Here is a 26,628-nt window from a genome sequence, read left to right as displayed (position 1 = left end):
TTTTTCCACAAGGGGGAGCGATAATTTTACCGATTTCACGAACCGGAACGGCGCTCCGCTGCGCTCCGGGCCATTTCGAGCCCTGTGCTTATCTACTAAAAACACTACTGCTACATTGCACGCTACGTGCTTAGATACAAATTCATTTGACATAATGAGCGCTCAAGTCAACAACGATATGTCACTCTCAAAACTAACCAGAAAGCTACTTCTCACAGAGAATTTAAGTGTAAAATTCTCAAATTCGAGCTTGTTGGGTGCATAATGTCAATTCATCCCATGCGTCATTATGCATAACCTGAAAATACACGGTGTTTGACGTTTGTCATACTGAAGACACATCCGCCATCTTGCAAAATAACTAGGTGAGATAATACAAATAACCATCACGTATGTTCGCCGGGAGACTCACTAGGTGACTAATAATCTTATAACGTAGCGAGGCGCGAAGCGTGCAGTGTGGCCATTGCGATAGTATAGTGTGCGTCCGTTTGCTAGGATATATGTCTAGCCTAGTCTGTCCTAGCACGAGCAAAAGGGCAAATTGGCTGCCAGTTATCGTTGAATATTATCGATTTCCAATAACGTATATCTCAGAAACCGTTAGGAATTTAATGAGCTTTCATTAAAATTTAAAACATTTTTTTTATATGCACTGTTTCCGAGATATAAGCGAAAAACCAAAAATGGGACCTTTCGACCCCCCTCCCACCTTTAGCTCACCTCCCAGGGGCGGGGACTTTTAGTATGTTCACCTACTAACTACTCCTAACAAAGTCTTGAAGTCAAAAATTGTGACATATTCCATGCACTCTACAATAATATATTCATTGACTGGACTATTCGTTCTTGGTAGAATAAGTAAATTTACTTCACATTCTTTCTTTACTTCAAATTTACTTCAAATTCTCTTCAAATTTTTTTACTTCAAATTTACTTCAATTTTCACAAAATCTAGCGTTTTTTTCCTGCCACTTGTTTTCATACCCCGTCTGGCATGTTTTTGTCAAATAAAGTTGGCAACACTGGTACCCAAAATTACTTCAATAACTACTTTTGTATATACATAGCTTATTATCACTGATGTAATAATTTTGGTCCGAGGCGAAAATATTCATAGTATCTATCTAATTTATATTTATTCTAATTTCTTTATAATTTGATAGTTGATAATGTCAAATCAAACGTCAAATGTCATATTAATAAATAATTGCTTAATTCGTTTTTTTGTCGCTAAACCGTTAATGTACCCAAAATGACATGACAATCTCACATTGGTCTGTCAAACAACTTACAAAAATGTCAATATGAGCCTAATCGTATTACCGAACAGCCTATCAAAATCAATCATAAATTATTCAACATAATAGAACGGGTAACTCAAAGCTGTCTACTTAAAAAGTTCAATGATTCTTAGCCAGCTGTGCGGCATACAAACACGGTCATGATCCAGTCGGTGGTCATAGCCCGGCGTGTGTGCTGTATATTAATTTTTATAATCGTGAATAATTTCTTAAATATGCAAATTTCTTTCGTTTGTAATATCAACATATTGAAGAAAATATTTATCAACTTATATGTCAATTTAATATATTATATTATGCAAGCTTTTGCTCAAACTCTATGCCTCAGTTGCGACCCGGTATTTTACCACGTTTTTATTAGCTCGTATTTTTGTTTGTCCAATACAAATTTTGCAATCGATTTTTAACTAACTTCCCGACTAGCTAAACATTTGAAACTTTTAGAATATATCAGAACACGATGACAATGCATTCTTTTAATACTTTTAGCAATCTTTAAGCAGAATTGAATTCATTATCAGTTAATTCTGTTTTGTATGGAAAGTTATTTCGGAAAAAAATCGTAAAAAGTAAAACACTATTATTGGTTGCTAAGGGGGTCCTAGCAACTAAATTATTAATATACACCTGCGTTACTATAGAAATCAATATGAAATGTCAAAATGACATTGCAGTATTCGATATTTCTTCAGTATACCTATCTATCAAGTACAAAAAAAGTATTTATTAATACATAGAATTGTCAAGTTTATATGATTCAACAGAAAATTTAAAAACGTGGTATATAAAAAGTTCTTTTTATCTTGTAATTATTTAGTATTAATTTAAACAAAACAATATACCTATATATTATAGTATAATTGGAGGTAGGCTGTTAATAACCGTCATAATTACTACGCAAATTATACTTTCAGTCATACCAACTTATTTATTTTCATTAAACTAAGAATACAAATGGTGCTGGTTAGTTTTTATTAAAATTTAATTAAACCCTGCGTTAACAAAAACGTAATACTTACCTAGATAACCAAATATTCTTCTATCTATAAAATATCTTAAATTATGTATGATTGAATGGCATAATTTTAGATATTTTATAGACAGACGAATATTTTTTGACTATTATCTATTATCGCTTGGTTAATGCAGGGTTTAGGGCCGTATGTATGAGGTGTTCCGTCTGAAACGGGCCTATGAGCTGTTTAATTATAATAAGAAGAGAAAATGAGAATTTATTGTTGTCGACATAATAATAAATAATATGGTCAGTCATTTACAGCTTCCACGATTATTTATGATACCTATATACTTACATAAAAATAAATTACGTGCAAAAATTATACTCAGGCATTTTTTTTCGTCAAACTTGTTTAATTGCGGTCTAAATAAATGACAGTTTTTTTGCCGCCGCCCGTGTCAAACGGAGGCTAATTCAACCAATCAGTCATTGTCTAATCACAAATATCAAACAAGTCAAACATTTGCCGGCCTTGTTTGAGATAACAGATGAAAATAATTGATGTCGATTTACCATTAGATTGGAATACTTTTTTTACGTTACCGCCAAAGAGTCTTGTATCCAATAGGTACTTGGTTTGTAATGATTAGTTCATAGCAGGTAACTGGTATCATAGTGGCAATAAACTTGTTTGATACTGATAACGCTGATAACATAATACTATAGAAAGCTGGCATACTTCAAGAAATAATGTATATTGATGCTGCAAGAAATATCTGTGGCGGATTTATGGGCGTGTGTTATATAATAGTCCGTAGTTTAGCGCCTCTAATCTGTCCAGTATTTTTATCAATACCAAGTTTTAATAAACAGCATAACAAACGTCTAGGGTAAGCCGCCCAGTGAATGAATCCCCCCCCCCCTCCCCCAGTGAATGTACAAAACTCGATTATTTTAAAATTATAAGAATTGGGTGACAATGGAATATGATGTATTATTCCATTCATCTTAATAATTTAATTCATTTTTCGTTTCCAAGGGTAGCTTAGCTTGGCTCCGTCTATATAGAAAAGGACTGTTTCGTGATGTCGCGCTCTAGCCCCGGAACATAGAATAAACGCAAGTTCGCATCAGTTTCGTCAGTCCAGCATGGCCCCCACAAGGGGGAGGGCTGACAGGGCTCTAGCCTGGGGTCCCGGTGAGGCCAGTGAGACCAGATAAGTGAGATAAGCACACAACACAAATTTGCTTTAATAGTAAAAAAACGTCGCCTGATGTTTTCTTTCAATAATACTTTTACTTAAAATTATATGGTTGTGTATCGACACTTGACAACTCCTTAATTCAAATGGATATATTAAAATATACAGCAAAAACGAGCATCACACTGCCTATATCCTTAGAGATTGGTAGGGGGGCCCGCCAAAGATCCTAACATGGGAGCCCGGTTCGGGATGTGGGGGCCATGGACTCCAGCGTCAATATCCGCGTTTGAATGCAGCCACGCCATGCCTATGAGGTTACCAAGCTATTCCATTTTTTTTTCAAATCCTCAAGTCTTTCGAGTGTGATTCATATAACGAATATTTAATATACATTAACAACAATATTTATGTGGCTGGATTTTCTATAATAAAATATTATAAAATATTTGCATAAGAAATATTTTGTATGTATGCGTAGGTAGAGTGTATTAACTCATTGAGTTGATTGAATTATAATGTCAAGCACTTGAACCAGTCAAGTAGGAATATCTAGGAAATGTAACTTGACATGTGTAAAGCGTGTAAGTAAATTATGACAGCATTCAACGTTTATACAACCTGGCTATTTTTTTATAGTGACGGTTCTTAAATTTTAATTCAATATAAAATTAAGATAATTAGAGCTTAAAAATTATTTGTAATAGTACAATTTTAAGATATCATTTGCCATTATAGGTAATAGGTAATAAAATAATATAATAATAATATTTAATCCAATCGGTTTTCTTTTAATTAGTAAAAATATGTGAGTTCCTCACTGTATTAATTAAATTACCTAATTATTATAATATGGCAACAGTATAATGTGATACGTATTTGGCGGTAGATAAGATGGAGGAGATAAAGTCGCTGTTGCATGGATGTTGTGAGGAGAGAGTTTATTTCGTATCTGTTCTGGCAGAACACACTAACTGGAAAATACTAGTTTTGAGTAATTTGACTTTGAAGTTGTTAAAATGTTTGAAATGGTCTATCTGCTATCATGTGAGTTTATTAAGTAATCGTAAGAAGGATGACTTTAAAATAAAGACTGTTTATTTATTAAGAAGGTTTCCAGACAGTAAAGTTTGAAATAAGGAACATTTTGGTACTTATAACTAACTCAATATGTCATTTTTTCGAATTAGTGTCTTCTCCCAGAACAGTGACGATTTATCGTTACAAGAATAAATAAATAAATAAATACAATGTATAATTAATACGGGTGAGTATTTATGAATTGTACCTACTTCTTAATTTTATACTAATGCAGACCATATTTATTACAAGAGACATTGTCGCAATTAACAAGTCATAACAGGTCCTATTGATCTAGTTATGATTGAGGAAATTCTGGAGATCATTTTCGCTCCATTGTTTTGTTTTGACAACAAAATATACCTACATTATTAAAGTGTGTCACCCATGTAATCCTGAGTGGTATGATTGCTACACGTATAATATATACCTACATGACTCCTTTACATGAGGCTGTATGGATACTATCCGTGGCTTTATCCAATTGACTTTTTCTTATGGCCAAAGCACACTGCAAGTGGCCGCGCGATGCGCGCATGTCGTGAGAGGTGTAAAGTTTAGGCCCCCTATGCCGTGTTTACCTGTGTATCTATGAAAACTATCACGTTATTTGATAAATATATTTTATAAACACTATTCAAAATTTTCATAATTCGGTAGTCTCAAAAAAAGCCAACTTTTTTACTTGATTAAAATTAGATTAGTGCTCTTTTAATGGTAGGTACTGTTGCTATAATCTCACAAGTAATTAAAAAAAATCATGTACCTAAATGTGGCCTTTAGTCCAATATAAATTATCGGTAGATCTACTATGGCAACACCGATTTAACACGTTTAACAAGCTCGTTTCAAAATAAAAGACGGCAAGAAATTAACCAGCTAAATTATTAGTAGAAAGCAAATAATCGCCTCCCAGTAACAAAAACATATTATTTAAAGGACTAGAAATATAATAATTACAAGATAAAAAGATCTTTTTATATATACAACGTTTTTAAATTTTCTGTTGAATCATATAAACTTGACTTGACGAGCCTAAACGATCAAAAAAATGTACTAGATAGAAATACTGTATAATGAAATGTCACTTCATATTGATTTCCATAGTAACGCACGTATATATTATTTATTTATTTATTATTTATAATAATTTAGTTGCTAGGACCCCCTAGTAACCAATAATGGTATCGAAATAACTTTTCATACAAAACAGAATTAACTGAAAATGAATTCAATTCTACTCAAAGATGGCTAAAAGTATTAAAAAATGCATTGGCATCGTGTTCTGATATATTATAAAAGTTTCAAATGTCTAGCTAGTCGGGAATTCAAGATTTGTACTGAACAAACAACCACCGGACAAATAAGAATACGACCTAAGAAAAACGTTGTAATAAAAGTACAGGCAAACATACAGTCGTTGTCCATTTTTAAACCGAACTTTTTTATTTTAATATAGTCACAGGGTTCGAAATGGGCCAGAGCGCACCGGAGCGCCGTTCCGGTTCATCCAATCCCCAAAATTTTCGCTCCGTCTCGTGGAATAAAATATTTGACCGTCTGAGCTAGATAGGCAATATAACATAATTCTAACACACTTATTTTTATAAAATTCACATAAAATTGGATAACTATGTTAATATGTTCGTAAACTTATCGAGCGCTACGCTTCGTAAAATTTTCCATTTCTAGCGCTTAGGCAGTGTAATAATCTAATAATAATTATGTTTCTCGTGTTTTATAAAAGAAATGCTATTATAAATTTTAATAAAATATCTTTTTCAAAGATCTTTTATAGTCTAATACGGGCCTAATAGCAAGTGACACTAACCGGCTTACATGAAAGAATAAAATTCAAGTTTTCAATTGACATTAAATGAAAATATCAAGTTACCAAACGGCTACTGTATCATATTACCAAAAGTAGTTAAATTCATTATATATGATGCACCCAGGTCATAAATTCGTTTTTATATTCAATAAAAATCTAAATTATAGTGATAAAAATCCTACCTATGACTATTTTTATTGCTTACCTTTTAATATTCATGGTTGCTTCGGAGCCTTCTCTTTCCCCATTATTATTTTTAAGTTAAATTCTAAATGCACAATTTAAAGCGGGTTATAAAAATATTCTATTCTTATGCGTAAAGCAAGACATAATTTATTACCAGCTATTTATACTTACATACTGATCAACACGATAATTTTAATTCAATGTTAGCATATTTTTAATTAATATCAGAATTCTAATTAGTGCTTTTTTCATGGGCTGATCTGTGAAATAATTATTCTGTATTTTCATAATTGGGACGGAAAAAATACTGGTCAACGTGTACTTTAAAATAAAGCTACAAAATCTTCATAGACCTAAACTTCTGTATTGATGTGATTGGAAGAGCTAAAAAAATCTATTTGCATACCATCAATAAAAATATCCTTTGAAAAATCACTTCACTGACAGAGCATTTCTGATTTTGAATAATATCTTTTAAAACCCGCTTGCGTTGCTATTAGTAAAATTATTATTCAATTATTTCTTAAACTTAATTAATATTATTATCATATAATATAACCAAACTGTCAGTCAAGTGGTTGGTCTAAGTACTATAATTAGTATTAGCCTTCAAAAGCGACATCGAAATCACTCCAACTTAATAAATACTTAATCAAATGTACATAAGTAGGTACTTCATTTGCATTTATGAAAACTGTATTATTTATAATGGTATAAGGTTTAAATTAAAGGTGGTTAAATATATGTAGGTACAGTAAATTTAATTTAAGTTCATAATATTATGTCCCTATCATAAGTATTTTGGATGAAAAGGTATTCTATACTGCACTTTTCAGGAAGAAGGCAGTAACTCGCAAAATTTGTGAAATTGAGTTATGAATGCCATCCGTAAGGTAATTTTGAAAGCTATATATTCTGTTCACTTTAAAATCAGTATTATCACTAAAATACCGTTAAAATCCTTAGTGAAAAAATAGATATCTTCTAAAATAATACATTTTTTTAGCAAAAAGGCAGTAATTGTATCCAATCATTGCAGTTACTGCTTGTTTACTATTATTTTTTTTATATTTTAACATCATACTAATAAAAAATACCACCGTTTTTTATTAATTCACAGTAGGTACTAAAATTTGAGAAAAAACACATTATGTCATTTATCTCAAAAGTGTGTGAGAGTCAGTTACTGCCTTCTTCCTTAGAATAGCAGTATATTTCTCGTCGTAATTTATTGTCGCCATATCCTGATAATGCAACGGCGAAAATTAACCGATGCTTATTATGACCGGGATATTTTTTGACCTAATCATAATCCGAGTGAAATTTTATAAATTTCAAATGTCCCGCCATTTGCGTCGTTCGATCAAGTGACGCGAGCGATTGTGAGCCACTACTTCAGCGACCTGATTTTCTTTTAGTCATAAGGCTTTTGTTTTTGTATTTATAACCTGTATATCAGTAAATAATAAATAATTACAAGATAAAAAGAACTTTTTATATACAACGTTTTTAAATTTTCTGTTGAATCATATAAACTTGACTTGACTAGCTTAAACGATCAAAAAAATTGTACTTGATAGAAATAATACTGAAATGTTATTTTGATATATTGATTTCCATAGTAACGCACGTATATATTAATAATTTAGTTGCTAGGACCCCAGACCCCTAGCAACCAATAATGGTGTCGAAATAACTTTTCATACAAAACAGAATTAACTAAAAATGAATTCAATTCTACTTAAAGATGGCTAAAAGTATTAAAAGAATGCATTGGCATCGTGTTCTGATTTATTCTAAAAGTTTCAAATGTCGAGCTAGTCGGGAAGTTAGTTAAAAATCGATTGCAAGATTTGTACCGGATAAAGAACCACCGGACAAATAAGAATACGAGCTAAGAAAAACGTTGTAAAAATCGTACTGTCTGCGTGGGAGCTTCTGTGTTTCTTTCAAATACACTAAACGACACTTTAAAATCTAACATTGTCGTATTATGCCTCCCATTAAAAAGTAACCTTCAGGTATGAGGTGACAATATCTATTTATGGTAGTACAGTATTGATCTAATTGTATTACGTACCTAATAAATAAATAAATGACTGATAACAGTAGGTAATATAATAACCAACTGAATTGGTATTTTCGTAGGGCTTCATACAACTGTATAAGTAAGCCACAAAATCGGCTCTGAAGATATTTTTATATTAAAGAAAAAACAACAGAAAACGGTTAAATTTCATTCTTACTACGTGAATATATATATAATTTTATTTACTGACATAAAACGATGATGATAAATATCCAAATTTGCAAGGAAATGTCATGTAATTTATAAAAAGGGGATTTTAAAATTATTCAAAACAGGTTTTGCGACTCGACAACTCAAATATTCTATTATTTTGTTATTGTATGTATAAAACAGACAAAGAAGTAGGTATACATTTGAATCTGAATAGTAGATGCTGAAAAACTCCACAGCAATCTTAAAACCAAAACCATAAAATGATAAAAGCCTTATCTTCGACTATAAATCTTATATCGTGTACATTATGTCAAAAAGGTTAAGTTAATTTATAGGAGAAACCAGAAGTCAAAGAGGCATTTTATATGTTTTTTTTTATTGTGGCGTGTATAAATAAATACGACATGTAATATTAAATACAAGACTTTTGATAACATCTCAAAAGCCGAGACAGCTTTCACTGGGATAATAAATTGTGTTTTACGGCGCGTCGATACAAAATATTATACGGACCGTAATGGTTTGACCTATTGACTCGACAATTTATTCACGGGTACCGCTTCTTTAAATAAAATAATGCGCCATTTAATATGTAAGGATGAATGCTGAAGATTTTTTTAAACTCTTTTATAAGTATTCGGTATTTATGACAAAATATAAAAAAATATTCGGTACAGTTCGTTTATGAGGAATACCGCGGCAAACACATTTTTAAAATAGCCGATATACTGGATTATTTGTTCATATTGAATCTAATAAAATTAGAAACCGTATGGGGAGGCGGGGCTAGTTGTTACGGGGGCACATTGTTACATAGTAGTTAAATTTCCAACCATAAGGTCCTATGGCTTACGTGTCGCATATCAGATGTAAATATCCTGTTCGGACTCGCTGACAAGAGAGAGGAATCACAAGCAAAAAACTTACTTTTACATACATTTTCAATTATTGTTTTAGTTGGTAACAATGTGCCCCCACCCTGCAACAACTTGCCCCCGGCTGGAGCACATTGTTACAATTTTCATTTTTTGTTTTTAATGTTTTTGTAATTATGTAAGGTATGTAGGGATACAAATAAACCGTATTGTAATAGCTAAATATATATAGAATTAGTAATAATTAATATGGCGTGCCTTAAGTTAAACGGATTTCAGATATTTAACTTTTCCTTTTTTTGTAACAACAAGCCCCGCCTCCCTCTATAGTGCCTATACGGTCCTCTCTTTCCGATAAAAAAAACTCACGGCGAACTGTGCTACGGTGAAATGTAATACGTACAAATTACATGTAACCGAATACAAACCCTACCACACCGCAGATTCCAAGCTCATTAGACACATATTATGACTTCTCATATTTTTTTAAATTTTAATACATTTAATATTAACATGTTTAATATCCCTTATTTTACACTTTGAATAAAATAAATATAACGAGATAGACAACCAAAGACAGATCCGTCAAAAAACCGGTAGCTGTTGGGTTGTTTAAAAACTTCGCCGCTCAGTTAACCATGGGTCAGAGTTATTCAATTCTTTAATGTAGGAACCTATTTATTTATTTATAATATGAAAACATAGAACACCTATTAGCTTTAAAAACTCGTATTCATTTATCATTGAGTTTTTTTTAAAATAATATTTTTCTATTGTGCAGTAATGCAATGTTTTTCAACCGGTGGTCCGCAGAAATTTTCTGGTGGTCCGCGAATTTTTGACGTTGCCTGTGCTAAAAAAATCCAATAATTTTTTCAAAACCAGTACACCTGCAAGTGTTTGTGCATTATATTTTAATACTTTAAATAGATTAATGGTTTTACGTAACGTATATAATATCATCATCATCATCATCAGCCGGGGTCAATCCACTGCTGGATGAAGGCCTCCCCAAGCTTTCTCCAACTCTCTCGGTCCTGTGTCGTTCGCTGCCACGTATTTCCGCCAAACCTTACCATTTCTTCAATCCAGCGGCTTTTAGGGCGATCCTGTGACCGTTTCGTGCCCCTTGGGTACCATTGGATGACAGCATTTGTCCAGCGGCCGTCCTTTCGGCGAGCAATGTGCCCCGCCCATCTCCATTTCAGCTGTTTGGCAACGTCTATTGCATCGCGTACTCCTGTCTGCTTCCTAACCCATTCGTTTCTCTTACGGTCCTTTCGCGTGATGCCCAACATACACCTCTCCATGCCTCGCTGTGCGACTCTTAGCCTTTGGACATCTCTTGTGTTGAGGGTCCACGTCTCGCAGCCATACGTGAGTACGGGCAGCACATATTGGTTGAACACCCCACGCTTAAGACATAATGGTAGGTCATTTTTGAAGATACTATTCAGACGTCCGAAAGCACTCCATTCCAGTTTTGTTCTGCGAGCAATTTCATCGTACATGCTTCCGTCTATGGGCACCTGCTGTCCGAGATAGACGTAGCTGCTGACTTGCTCGAGTTGGGTGTCATTAATACTGATAATCGAAGGGTCCGAAAAGCAGTTCGTCATCACTTTTGTCTTTGATGATAATTACACATAATTACACAAAAACAATAAATTTTAACGGAGTGGTTGCTGAGAGGTCCAAGACAAGAGTGAATTTGATTTGTTCAGTTTTAATATTTTTAGGTATACTTATAATATGATAAGGAAGCAATAAGGGCAAGGCCCCCATAAAAGGGGGGTTGAGAGGTCTCTAGCTTGCGGCCCAGGATTAAGGGTAGGAGGGGGTTGCATCACTAAAATGATTCGGAATATGTATCTAATAAGTAAATTGTATACTTTGATAAATTGTCCAGTGTCAAAACTTAGTAAGATCGTCACAGTATGTATCAGTGGCGAAGGGTTACTTTTGGAAATAGGTAGTCTGTGGAGATCCGATAAAAAGACATACTTGTCAGGTATACTTACGAGAATAGTACGATATTTACTACTAATGAATATGTACACACTAATAAATGACAAGGACACACTAATTCAATGAAACTTCAAAAACTCATTGACGACATAAAACTGAGCGATGTGTTTAAATTACGTATTTTTCAAAACATTTATACGAATCAAAAATCATTAGATAAATTTATTTTTACTTTTAAAAACAATCTATACTTATTTATTCATATTCGATTAAGCGCCGTTGAAATTATTTTTTTAATTATCTAATTATTAATGATTTTGGACAAAGTGCGCAGTCGTGACAACAATATTATGCGCGAATATGTTAGGCTCTGCGACAGGAGCTTACCTTATTTCATACAAATCAACAAACTTGATGAGGTTACGAGACGTTAAGTGCATACGAAAAAAATTCAGAATTATTTCACACATAATCGGACATTTATTTACGTCAAGATAGATGGCGCGCTGTGGTATATTTTTAATACCTTTGCAGATTGATTTGTAAACTGTGTAATACTGTAATACATTCCTACATATACGATATCTCTCGTTGGCAAAATAAATTATTTTTATAGAACATAAAATTATGAAGTGATTTAGTATATAAATATATCAATATGCAATTAAAAAATATTTTTCTTAAGAATGTAGGCTTTAGATAATCGCCTAGTATGGAGTCTTCGCCACTGGTAAGCATACAAAGTATCGAATATTAGTATTATAAGGTGTAGGATTAATTTAATAATAAGTATCTACTTATATGTTTAATATTAACACATACAATATTGATCGCTAGCGTTACGATAATTATTCCATAATAATAACAGATATTATTTTCGATAGCTAGGCTATAGTTTTGGTAAACTCACAATATTTTATTTTGAGATTCAGCTCTATCAATGAATCAATTAATATTATTAAATAAAATATACTATTTATACCAAAGGTAATTTTAACCAGTCTGCTTTGTCAGTAATGACGTGTCATGTCTCAAAACATTATTAGACCGGTACTTACTTATATATAGGTAAGTACCCACTGACTGATTTGAAACAAACTTTTTAATCAATTTAAGTGATCTGTGATCTAGTTTAGATAAAGAAACACATTTCAAGCGAGATTACAGAGCCTGCTTACATGTCAATTATTTGGTTATGTAACTGTTTTTAGTTTTATTTCAAATACCTGCACCAAATATCTGTGGCTAGAGCTGGATATCGAAAGAAATAATATCGATACTGGTATCGGTATCTATTGGAAGAACTGTATCGAAGTGTCAGTCAAGTATCAGTACCTAGATACTTTTTTGACGGCCCTTCCTGTGCCTCAGACCCCATGGTCCCCACATCCTGAAGCGGGCCCCCTACCTATCGCTAAGGATAAAGGGAGTGTGATGCTCTACAGCAGGGGTTCCCAACCCCGTGCCCGCGGGCACCATGGCGCCCGCGGAACGATTCGTATGTGCCCGCCACTATTCGACAGAGACAGAATTTTCACGCTAGCCTTGCTAGCCTAGCCAAATAAATGTAATGGAAATGGCCGCATGTATCGCAGATTTTGTTCAAGGTAAGATAGAAGAACTAGAGTTAGAAATTTTGGAGCTTAAGAATGATATTTTGCTTAAATCCTTAATATCAGAGGACTTCTGGAATACAGCGAACAGGAAAAATTCCCATTTTTGAAAAAAGCGGCATATAAAATTGAATCATTTTTCGGTTCGACATATTTATGCGAATCATTGTTTTCAAACATGAACTTATAAAATCAAGATATAGATCTCGACTCACCGATGAGCATCTTTATGATTGTTTGCTAACAGAATTATCGTCATACTCTCCTAATTATGAGGCACTGGCCAATGATAATGCAATGCCAAAGATCACATTGACATATTGATATTCTATTTTTTTTTTAAATGTTTTCTTTGTGTTTTTGTTTTTTGTTTACTTTGTTTACGTTTTGTAAATACATTTCTATGTGTGTATGCAATTTGAATAATAGTTTTATTATTTTGAAACATTTTTGTTTATTATTTATTAATAAATTATGAATATAAGAAAATAAATTATGGGAAAATGAGAAGTTGTGGAAGGAGTTTGACGATTAAAAATAGGTGGTGCCCACCACCCTACCGATATTTTAGAATGTGCTCTAGAGTACAAAAAGGTTGAGAACCCCTGCTCTACAGTATCGTTTTCCAAACAGTGTACGCGGTAAAATTAATGTGAATGTTTAGTGTTTTTTGTATAGTTTAATACATCCATTTGAATAATGGAGTTGTCGAGTGTTGGATACACAATTAAAAATTGTATCGTACAACCACATAATTTTTAATAATAATATTATTGCAGGAAAATAGCGCCCCAGGCGACTTTTTTACTGGTGAAGTATAGTTGTGATGTGTGTTTAGCTAACTTATCTGGTCGACTCGCCTCGCCGGGCACTTCCTGCGCCCGGCCCCCCAGGATAGGACCCTGTCAGCCCTCCCCTTGTGGGGGCCATGTCAGACCTAGTGTGTCTCAACTTCCATGCCATATTATCTTGTCTGAAGTTAACTATGTACCTACAAATTTTGTATCTAAACCTAAACCAACATAATATTTGATTACACATTTTGAGTATCTTCCAAGGCAAGTGAGGGGTGGAGGTAGGCTGTTAGGATTCGACAAAAATAGTTCACACTAAACTTTGTCAGTTATACTTCTTTGTTTTCTTTGAACTAAGAATACAATTTGCAAATGATGCTTGTTAAAATTCAATTAAACCCTACATAACCAAACCATGATAGTTTACATATTGCTATGGGCGATCCGACGACAATATAGTGCACATTTTTTGAGTCGTACATATTATTACAGATGGAGTCGGTAAGTTTTTTTTTTAATCCATTAAGTCCTATGCCAAACTACAATCGATAAAAAATAATATTATTCTATCTCTAAAATATCTAAAATTATGTATAGTTTAATAATAGTATAATTTTAGATATTTTATAGATAAATGAATATTTTTTTACTATTATCTACTATGGCTTAGATTAAGCAGGGTTAAATTGAATTTTAAAAACTATCTAAAAACACTATCTACACGTCATTGTAGTCTTAGGTCAATGAAAACATATTATAAATAAAAGAAAAAAAACTTCAATACTAAGAAACCAAGTTGTACTCAGTCTTTTTACTCTCCTGAATAGTAGTGATTGGACACTAACGCCCTTTTGGCTTGGAAAAGTCGATATTAAATAACTATACTTATGTACAAATTTTAATACCTACTGATCAATGTTTTTATCATTAAAAAATAAATAATTTTGTACCAGTTGGAAGTTGGAAGATGTCAAGTTCATTTTCATAATAATTACAAGATAAAAGGAACTTTTTATATACTTACCACGTTTTTAAATTTTCTGTTGAATCATATAAACTTGACAATTCTATGTATTAATAAATATAGAATACTGAAATGTCATTTTGACATTTCATATTGATTTCCATAGTAACGCACGTATATATATATATCAATAATTTAGTTGCTAGGACACACTTAGCAACCAATAATAGTGAGTAGTAAATATTACTTTTAACGAATTTTTTCCGAAACATACAAAACAGAATTAACTGAAAATGAATTCAATTCTGCTTAAAGATGGCCAAAAGTATTAAAAAATGCAGTCCCGTCGTGGTCTGATAATATATTCTAAAAGTTTCAAATGTCTAGCTAGTCGGGAAGTTAGTTAAAAATCTGGGACAAACAAGAAAAATCTGTACGGGACAAACAAGAATACGAGCTAATAAAAACATGGTAATAAATATGTGGGTTCTGCTATAAATAATACCTCTCTGATCTGACTAAAGACCGGTGAGTTAATAAACACGCTATAAGTACCTATAGACCCGTATAATGTTTGAGAACTGTTCACACAGAACCGTCACATATACTCTCGGAAGCTTAAATGTCAATTATTCATATTTTTTATTCAATATTTACGACGCAGTGTATTACAAGTCTGATGATTTAATCGTGAGCTTCCTTCGGACGGGATGGGCAGATATCACGTTATGGCCATATTACATCTTAAGGTCCGATTTAATTAAACCAGACCCGACAACCAATAATGTCAGTGTAAAATCTAAGTCGACAGCACTTGAAACGAGTGACGTACTGTAGGGGTAGGTAGAAAAGGAAATATTGGATAAAGAAAAGAAAATGTGTTTTCATGATTCGGTCGCTTCATTAGAAAGTAACGACATCTTAGTTTAAAATAATTGCAAGAACTTTTTATATACCAGGTTTTTAAATTTTCTGTTGGATCATATAAACTTGACAATTCTATGTATTAATAATTTAGGACAAATAAGGCAATTGTCAACAAATCGTTTTTTTGCTATTTTACAACAAACAAACAAATATAGAATACTGAAATGTCATTTTGATTTCCATAGTAACGCACGAATATATTAATAATTTAGTTGCTAGGACCACCCCCTTAGCAACTAATAATAGTGGATTGGATTACGGATTTCTTCCTAAATAACTTTTCATACAAAACAGAATTAACTGAAAATGAATTCAATTCTACTTAAAGATGCCGAAAAGTATTAAAAGAATGCATTGGCATCGTGTTCTGATATATTCTAAAAGTTTCAAATGTTTAACTAATCGGGAAGTTAGTTAAAAATCGATTGCAAGATTTTTACTGGATAAACAACCACCGGACAAACAAGAATACGAGCTAAGAAAAACGTGGTAAAATAATCGAAACATAACTATTGTTGTATTCAGAGCGTTGGAGCGGAGCTCGGAGCAGGAGCACGGAGCAGTGGTGCAATGTGGTTTTACATGGAGCAGTAGCGGAGCCGGAGCACTGCTCCGGATGTTTTTTTTAAATTATTATTTTAAATAAATCCAATAAAAATATTATATTTATCGCTTCGCAACACTGTAATTATTTGAAATACGGCAACACTACCGAGTGATAAATAACCTTACTTTATTGACAGAAACAGTAAAGAATAATGTAAGACGATTTGCCGTCGAAATTTTGTTTAATAGAAATAATAATGAAAAAGACGAATACTAGACTTTATTTCAAAACTAGTTATTTTTTTTTTTATATTTTTATACATATATTACCTATTAAAACTTTTTTGCCTGGAACGGAGCAGAACCTGGAGCGGAGCCGGAGCAAATATTTGGTCCCGCAGTGGAGCAACTCAAAAAAGGGTCCGCTCCAATTATTTTTTTTTAAATGTTGATAAAACTCCACGCGATATCGAACACACACTGAATTATTGGCACAGGGAATGTAAAGCGGGGAAAGGTTTTAGTTTTCACTGTTGTTCATACATCAATCAGTTTCAAAACTGAAGATATACTCAATTCACACTTTTTTTAAACTAAAAATTGATAGGTGTTGTTTATATCGTGGGGGGGGGGGGCTCAATATCAGTCAGAAACAGGCGTTACTCTCCTTTCACATTATATCTACGGTTTTAGCCGTACGGAAAAAATCGAACGGTCAAAATCCGAATCGGCAACAAGTTCCTCTCTTTTCTCACTATACGGTTTTATACACAATTTTTTCTGTCACGAGCTCAGTTTGTGGTTGAGTATTGTGCTGTTTGGTTAAAACCGTCTAATAATAATATTATGAAAGCGTGCATTAGGTCACCTATAAATACTAGAGCGTTGGAGCGGACCCTCTTTTGAGTTGCTCCGCTCCAGCTCCGCTCCAGCTCCGCTCCGGGACCTAATACTTGCTCCGGCTCCGGCACCGCTCCGGTGTCTGCTCCGCCCCGGGTAAAAAGATTTAATACATAAGTATTACATGTATACAAATGTTGAAAAAATAAAAAAAAAATAAGTAGTTTTAAAATAATCGTCATTTTCATTATTAAGTAATTCTATTAAACAAAATTCCGACAGCAAATCGTTTCTCATGATTTGCTTCTTCTGTCAAAAAGTGAGGTTATTTATCACTCGGCAGTGTTACCATATTTCAAATAATTCCAGTGTTACAAAGTGTTTCATTGGATGAAAGACAATTAGGACGAAAATTTAACAATAAAAAAACATCCGGAGCAGTGGAGTACTACAAATTGTCGGTGCTCCGGGTAAAATCCCATGCTCCAGAGCTCCGTGCTCCTGCTCTGAGCTCCGCTCCAACGCTCTGACCTATACCACTGAGTCATGTCCGGCCGCCGTGTGATGCAGTGGCAATTCCTGGCTGCTATACGGCGCCGTTTCAGTTTTTAACTGTCTTTAATGCCATTTAATGTGAAAAGGGCCTGCTCTTCTTCGCGCCACTAAAAGAATGTCTCCGTTCGATTTTTAGCCGTACGGTCAAAACCGTATGATGTGGAAGGAGCGTTACGGTACACCGATACGATTCCGCCACCGACAAGTTCATTTTTACAGAAAGCTGTCCCGAAAAACTACCTTTGTGTTTACATTCAATTTCTCAACGAGTTAAATCGGGTCTCTAGTTGTAATATGGCTATCATAGTTAATTTATTTCCATCGCGGCGTGGAGGCAGAAAACAATTTTTTCCGAGACAGCGGTCGTTAATTTTGCTCTGTCTCGAGAATGTCGAAGCGTCGTGAAGGATTAACCAGCGCTCCTGCCAGGAGGAGATCCGGCCACTCGATTAGGAATTCGTGTTGAGAAAAAAACCAATTTATCACAGGCGTTGTCAACCATCACTAGCTGCACCCAGGCCACAGAAGTATGAAATATTTTTTTTTTTTTTTAATCGACTCTACAATCCAATGTGGATGTCAACCGCCTCACGAACCGATTTTGGTTTTTCATAGGTCCATGCTCTGGATGCAAATACACACTGAAGATAAAAAATGGGATTTAAACTTAAGTGAGATTCGAACCCTTAAGACTTAACGGCCCACGTGCTCCGCGTAGGTCAAAATGGAGCTTTTATGGTATTTTCAAAGCATGATCCTGGTCATTCTTTAAACGTTGTAGATAATCTATTTATATAATTTTGAAGCCTTATTATCCTTTATATTTATTTTAAACATTTGCGACGCACGTACCCCCTTAAGACACAATATGAGTCTAGGACTCCGTGAAACAGTTTTACATCAGTTTTTATAAGCATACGCCATGACTGATTCATGATGGCATGGCTAAAAATTCCATACATCTAACATAAAGTTTTGAAGATATGAACGATTTATAAGGTACTTCGTGAACGCTGTAAAAGCAGAAACAAGCAAGAGTGTCCTTAGTGAAAGATCTGTAGACAGAATCAAGTCGGGTTTGGGTCGAAATCACGAAAGCCGAAATCCTGAAGGCTGAAATCCCGAATGCTGAAATCCCGAAGGCCGAAATCCTGAAAAAAAAATTGTTTTGGATTTCCGTCTACCAACATTTCGTTATAATGTAAATATTGTTCACAAATAATTTTTAAATAATCTGAAACTGACATTAATTGTCAAAATATGTATTTTTATTGCATTTTTTTTTTATAAAATTAGTATTTTTTGCTTTCGGCTAGGGCTAGGTTGTTGAGAATTATTACTGTTTATTTTTTTTTATTTTTCGGGATTTCGTTCTTCGGGATTCCGGCCATTCGGGATTTCGTCCGCCACCCAAGCAAGTCTTAGTCATAGTGTTTTCAGTGAATGCGCTCGATAAGATTTTTTTATCTTTATGATTCGAATGACCTAATCAATAAGAACGAGACATGAAATTTAATGTGATTGACGTTAAGACTTAATAATTAATATGTTCAAATTTAAGTGACTCATTTCAAATAACTAGTATAATACTATCCCGAATAACAAATTAAATATGGAACACTTGATCACACAGATCAATCAGTAGGTATCTCCTTATTAAGATAGCTGCAAAGATGAGTTTTTTATGACCAGTAACCCGCCGTGATTAGCGGGATAGTTGGATGTATATAAGTAGAAAATTAAGGCTATACTTAGCTATAGCTGAGGCATGGTCTAAAAAGATCGTGACTAGGCGATGCGCGAATTGTGCAAATGACGCGGGCCGAACGAAATATAATTTTTCATAAAAATTCAACATGCGTCCATTTAATGTTATGATTATTGTTCTATTACTAATAATAATAATATTATGTTTTCTTTTTCAAGTAAATGTGTAACGTTTTTTAGTCATCTTTATATTCTTTACACGATTTAAGAATTAATTCCTCCGTCGCCATCACAAAACAATTTGACGTGTTCACAGCTCGACTTTCGCTATCCGATTGCCAGCCAGTCCTAAATTTCGTCGCACCTATAGTTAAAAATTGTTTGCTGTTTCACTGAAGTACCGTCTTAACGTCAATCACATTAAATTGTATGTCTCGATCTTACCGATTAGGTCATTCGAATGAATGTTGTTATTGCATTCGTCATGCGTCCATTGAATGTTATGTTGTTGTTATATTAGTAATAATAATAGTATATTCATTGACATGTTTTCTTTTTCAAGTAAATGGGTAACGTTTTTTAGTCATCTTTACACGATTTAAGAATATATTCCTCCGACACCATCACGAAACAAATTGACGTGCTTACACCTCGACTGTCGGTCTCCGATTGGCGACGAGTGAAAAATTTCGTCTCACTTACTGTTGAAAATTATTTGTCATTTCACTTATGTATGCTCTTAAGGCTATACCTCAGCTGAGGCATCGTCTAAAAAGATCGTGACTAGGCGATGCGCGGATTGCGGGTCGCGGGTGCAAATGACGCGAACCAAACGAAATGTAATTTGTCATAAAAATTCAACATGCATCCTTTTTATGTTATGTTTATTATTATATTCGTAATAATAATAGTATATTCATTGACATGTTTTCTTTTTCAAGTACATGCGGAACGTTTTTAAGTCATCTTTACACGATTTAAGAATATATTCAGACGACTCCATCACAAAAGAAATTGACGTGCGAACAGGTCTCCTATTCCTCTCCGATTGGCAACGGCCTCAACGCGGCCGAAATTTCGTTCCACATAGTGTTGGGAAATTATTTGCCAATTCACTTATGTACGCTCTTAATAAATAAGATAAAAACATTAAAAAACACTGTCGATAAGTAAATTTTATTAATTTATTAGCATTGAAAAAAGTCATTAAAAATGTCGAATGAAATTATGCTGCCGACAGTGATTCCACGGAAGCGGAATGCGTCCGTAATTCGGTCGTAAACTTACTGCGGCACGCCTTGAAAAAGTTGCCCCTTCACTGATTTATGTCCGCCCGTAAGTTGGTATCGAACCCGTGAATCATTATTAATTATGGTTGTCTAAAACAAATATTTCTTTGGCTTTCGGTGTCCGTTCGCCGCCTCTTGTAGGAATGTGATTCGTAGAATGTAAAATACAAGAAAGGAATCTGTCAGACCGCGGTATCATTTTTTACTCTATCAAAACTTTTCTCTTTAGCATACATTATCTGTTACTTATCGACTAAATAAATAAACTATTCAATAACGTTGTCATGTTACTTGTATCTTTTCTTTTCATATAAGTGGTGTCTACATACACTCAAAATTCTTAAAGCCAAATCTAAAGATATCGACGTTATGTTAAACTAACTAATAACTCATTCAACGAGTCATGCATTATACTCGTATATTCGACTCTTAATTATGATTTCTGTGTCATAAAATCCATTATAGGACACCAACGATAATTTTCTCTAAACAGGGATGGAATTTTGATCTCCAACCAATTTCTGAAATTTAAAATATCGTATGCATCGGAAACAATTAGAATTAATCAAATTATAAGCCAGGAAGCCAGGAACACTGCGAGAAATAATAAAAATTCAGTTTGATGAAAATATTATTATTAGTTATCGTACTTCTTCAATAATGACCAACAAGTATTCTTCACCAGTGAACCTAAGTAGTTACACCCTTTTTTATGACAGGTACTCAACTGGATATTTCCAGCCCGTTCTTACTCATAAAATTGATTATATACAGAGTTCATTCTCCTGATTTAAACAGTGTTTTTCAGATTCAGTATCTGCCTTCTGGCCGTGGGATCAAGACGCATTTGATTTTTCACGTCCAATATTACAAATACAAACTGGCTGCGGTACCTAATAAAAAGTGTCTTGGTGACTCGAGGAGTGTTCGTGGCTCCGTCTAAACACGCCCATTCATTTATGTGTAAATGCAGCGTCTCAAGACACCGGTATCTCATGTGAAACGGGCCTAACCTCGAACATTAAGTAATACCAACCTCAATGTGGAAGTAGTAGTAGTAGGACGCGTGTAAACGACATAATATTATAGGTATACAGGTAGTAGGTACTGACTTTTCTTTGTAATTTTTACTGTGCCTCAATAAATGCATTTATATAAACATAAACAATGTTCATCTTCCTGTTCCTCTTCAAAACCATTTCATCCCTTCTATCCCGTGATTCCTCACCGTATTCGTCCTGAGTCACAGGGACGGTTTGTGAGTAAGTACCTAGGTAGCGACGTTATATTTTAAAAGTGCTGAACTAAATCTTTCTCATTAATAGAGACCTACCAATCGAAATAGCATTTACAGTTAGCCTTCGTTAATATGACTACTTGATATTAATTTATATTATTTGATGGAAAGGTTGAATATTATTAATATCTTTAATTTATTCTTGTACGCCATTGATTAGTTTTTTGCCAATTAATTCATTAGGTACCCACCAACCTTTTCGATTTGAGATTTTTTTCGATGGTAGGTATTAACAGAAAATTGAATCAATCAATCTCAAACGTGAATGCAATATCTTTCAAATTAAAGGATTATTAATTGATAACCATTTATGAAAGTCGTGATTGAGCTACGCAGTTATTTTATTTTATCAATGACTACACAATTACAGGTAGGTAAGTACCTACTCAATGGATTGTTTCTTAAACAGGTAGGTACCTACTGACATCGCCTTTTTAGACGACACCCCTCTGGATTCGTCTCCCGCCGGCGCGCGGTTCGTAAAAACCAATTCGCCATGCATTTGGTTGACGTTACCCCGGATTCACATATTTCATTCCTCCTCATCTAACGAAGTTGGATCTTCAAATATATTGTCGCTAAATGACCCTACTATGACTTTATTTCCATTTTCACCTCATTTGAATTTTCCAGACGCTGGATTCGAAACGTAGAAATACGACCTCAAAAACGGTCATTATGTCACGTTACCATTGCGTCGCCTTTAGTACATGAGAAAGTAAATAAAAAAAAAACACCTACCTTATAGACTGGTGTCAGTAGGTAAGTAGGTAAGTAAACATTTACTAATTGTGTACATAGGTAGTGTAACCAGACATTTAGGTTTCGGCCACATAGGCAGGTGCTTCGCTAGTCCTGAGCTAGATGCTATGCTTGTCTACTAAAAACACTACTCCCACATTGCAGGCTACGTGATTAGATACAAATTCATTTGACATTTGGGAGCACTCAAGTCAACAACGATATGTCACTCTCAAAATTAACCAGAAAGCTACTTCTCACAGAGAATTCTCAAGAAGAAGTCTCAAATTCGAACTTGTTGGATGCATTCACCCCATGCGTCATTATTCATAACCTAAAAATATACGGTGTTTGACGTTTCGTCGCTATAGGATTGGTTTGTCGAATATCCGTTTTTGTCGAAATCGACCATTTAATGCAGAATGATTTTTTGTAGCTGAATGGACCAGAACCATCCTTTTCTCTAAATTGATTTTTAATGAATACAGCACTCATATGCTGTAAAAACAACAATTTTAATACCTCCATGTATTTAAATATAAGATAAAATTTGTTTTTCGCCTCCTGAACATTTGACATTTGGTCAATTCGACAAACCAATCCTACAGCGACGGTTTGTTATACTGAAGAAACATCCGCCATCTTGCAAAATCCATAGACAATGGCAAAATCACTAGGTTACACATTAAAAATAACCAACACGTTTGTTCGCCGGGAGACTCACGAGGTGACTCATAATCACGTAGCGAGGCGCGAAGCGTGCAGTGTGGCCATTGCGATAGAATAGTGTGCGTTCGTTCACTAGATATTCACCTAGCACGTAGCCACCAAACAAGGCACCTGCTTATGCGGCCGAACCCTTACAATTTGAGAAACAATTCTAAAAATATGTGCAGCCTTGTCCTTGTCTATACTGTGACAAAGAATAAGCCATTCTTCATTTTTCTAATTAGGTATTGCAATACCGAGTGAAAATACCAATACCTACCAGTGTTTCGGTATTTATTATTGAATGCCGGTATTCGTGAAATATACGGAAGTATCTACCAAAAAATATAGATATAAAAATCTCTTTAAAATAGGTATTAATATTTTATATCAAAAATACCTAAATATATACATATTTATTCTATATGTAAACTTTTAAAAATAGGTAAAGGTAAGATATGGTAGAGATGCAGATGTTTACAATTACCTAGTAGGTAGGTACCTACTTAGTTGAAATATTGGCACTTTCTTCATGATTATACTAACGAACAGTAGATATTTAACCGGGATTTCAGATATATCTATATACTTAAATAATTACAAGATAAAAATAACTTTTTATATACAACGTTTTTAAATTCTGTTGAACCATATATTGTATAAACTTGACTTGACTTGACTTGGCTTAAACGATCAAAAAAATTTGTACTTGACATGTCATATTGATTTCCATAGTAACGGACGTATAGGTAGGTAGGTATATTAATAATTTAGTTCAACCAATAATGGTGTCAAAATAACTTTTCATACAATTAATTGAAAATGAATTCAATTCCACTTAAAGATGGCTAAAAGTATTAAAAAAATGCATTGGCATCGTGTTCTGATATATTCTAAAAGTTTCAAATTTGTAGCTAGTCGGGAAGTAAGTTAAAAATCGATTGCAAGATTTGTATCGGACAAAGAACCACCGGACAAATAAGAATACGAGCTAAGAAAAATGTTGTAAAATACACCTGAAAACTTCTAAAAAACGCGAGCGATTGGGAAAAATATTTGGATAAATTTAAAATTTAGATAGTAGGTAAGTACCTACCTACCTTTAATGCAAATTTATTTCGCAAATCTGCACGAGTCATTGCTGGTCACCAAGAAAGTCGAAGAGCAACGAAAGTAATCCAGACATCTCGTAACCCGACAAAAAATACAGTCCTGTTAAACTTTTTATGTTAATTAATACATTTTGTTTCCACTTTCAATGCCGAATATAATATCGGGATTCTCTGTTTTTTAAAACCGGTATTTCGGTATCGAAAAATACTGGGATACCGGTAATGCAATCCATAAGTTTCTATCAATTGAAATTTTAAATATAGAAAATTACCAGCTTAATTAATGTCTATAAAATAAATATTTCTTGATGGGCTATGTTCATTTCAAAATCTGACGTTAATTAATTGTATTTGTACCTTGCAATAAATAAATAAAAACTAATCATAAAAACAAATATACTTACATTAATAAATAAACAGTAGGTATTATTAGTTATTGATTACTATTATTATGTACCCATGCCGTGCCAATTTAGCACGAAAGGTATATTCATTGCCTAATAGTCCGTAATATAATTATAAAAATATTATACAAAACTACCAATAGACTTTTTTCTTGAGTAAATAATTAATTATCGTAGTTATATGTACCAGATACTGTGGTATGTTTAGTAAACTACTAAGTAGCAGTAGGTATTAATTAGATATAAGGCTTTTGTAATGTGGCTATATCGGTGTAAAATATGAAATCCAGCGCATCTATTCTATACACAAGACTGCTTTCGGCCTTTACGGCAGCTAACTAGGATTCCACAAAAAATAATGTTTCATTTTTCCCCTGGCTGTTCTGTTTTTTCGTGTTCTGTTTTGTCATGGAACCCTTACTTACATACGTTTGAACCTATGGCCTCCACATCCTGAAGCAGGGGCCCCAGGCCTGGATATTTGGCGGGCCCCCTACCTAAAGCTAAGGTTATCGGAAGTGAGATGGTATAAGGAACCGGAGGGTAGGTTTGTTTGACTCCAATAATAAGAAGAGTGATGCGTGAATGAAATGAACCCTGGTTTTATTATCTCCTTCCAAATAAATATCAATTTAATTATTACAGGTAAGTTTACAGATTTATAATTTAGCTGAGTAAAATCACGTGATGAGTTCTGGTGAATTGCGAAGTCGACCGGGCGAAGTTGAACGATAACCTTACGGTTACTTCTTTGATAACTGACTGACATATTGATTTCATGTAATTGAGTGTTTTATACAGATTCGATACAATAGAAAATGCTGCTATCACTATTTGGATATTTTGATAATCATGCTTATTAGGTTTATTTTGTAATGCATGGCTTGTTTGTAAATTATAAATAATTGATTTTAATTTTAGAGAATTAAGCACTTTTTAATAATTAGGCACGATTGATTTTCATATAAACAATTTTGTGCATATCATGATGTTTTGTAAATTATAAATAATTGATTACTTTAATTATTTTGCTAAATTAGCTTTCTGTTAAAAATTGATTGATTCACATAAATCGCTTGTTCTACTATTTCAACATTGTTATGTTGCAAGGTACATTGTAATTATAAATTAAGTCATGCAGATGGTAGGGTATTGACCCCTACAAGGTTAAGGGGATGTCCTACAGTAGTGTTCCTTAGATAGTATCTGAGGAACCCATGGTTCAGGGCATTTTTTTTTATTTAAAAATAAATGTACATAGAGTCTGTCTTCTATAAGCTGGCGTGCAGTTTCCCCCTCCACGCTTCAGCATCCATCTCATTCCCTCCCATTGAAAACTTGCAACAGTTAAACGCGATGGCACAATGCTTTCCGTGTGACGTGTACGCCAGTTTATGGAATAGAGATTCTACTTGAAGTATTCAGTCGTCGGCTGTCGGCATCATATTATAAAACACTGATGGTCACACCTTATTGTGGTAGCCA

This window comes from Rhyacophila brunnea, unplaced genomic scaffold, assembly GCF_057557595.1.
Source record: "Rhyacophila brunnea isolate RB1 unplaced genomic scaffold, BYU_Rbru_1.0 scaffold_10, whole genome shotgun sequence".
Classification (NCBI taxonomy): Eukaryota; Metazoa; Arthropoda; class Insecta; order Trichoptera; family Rhyacophilidae; genus Rhyacophila; species Rhyacophila brunnea.
This window is presented reverse-complemented; position numbering follows the sequence as displayed.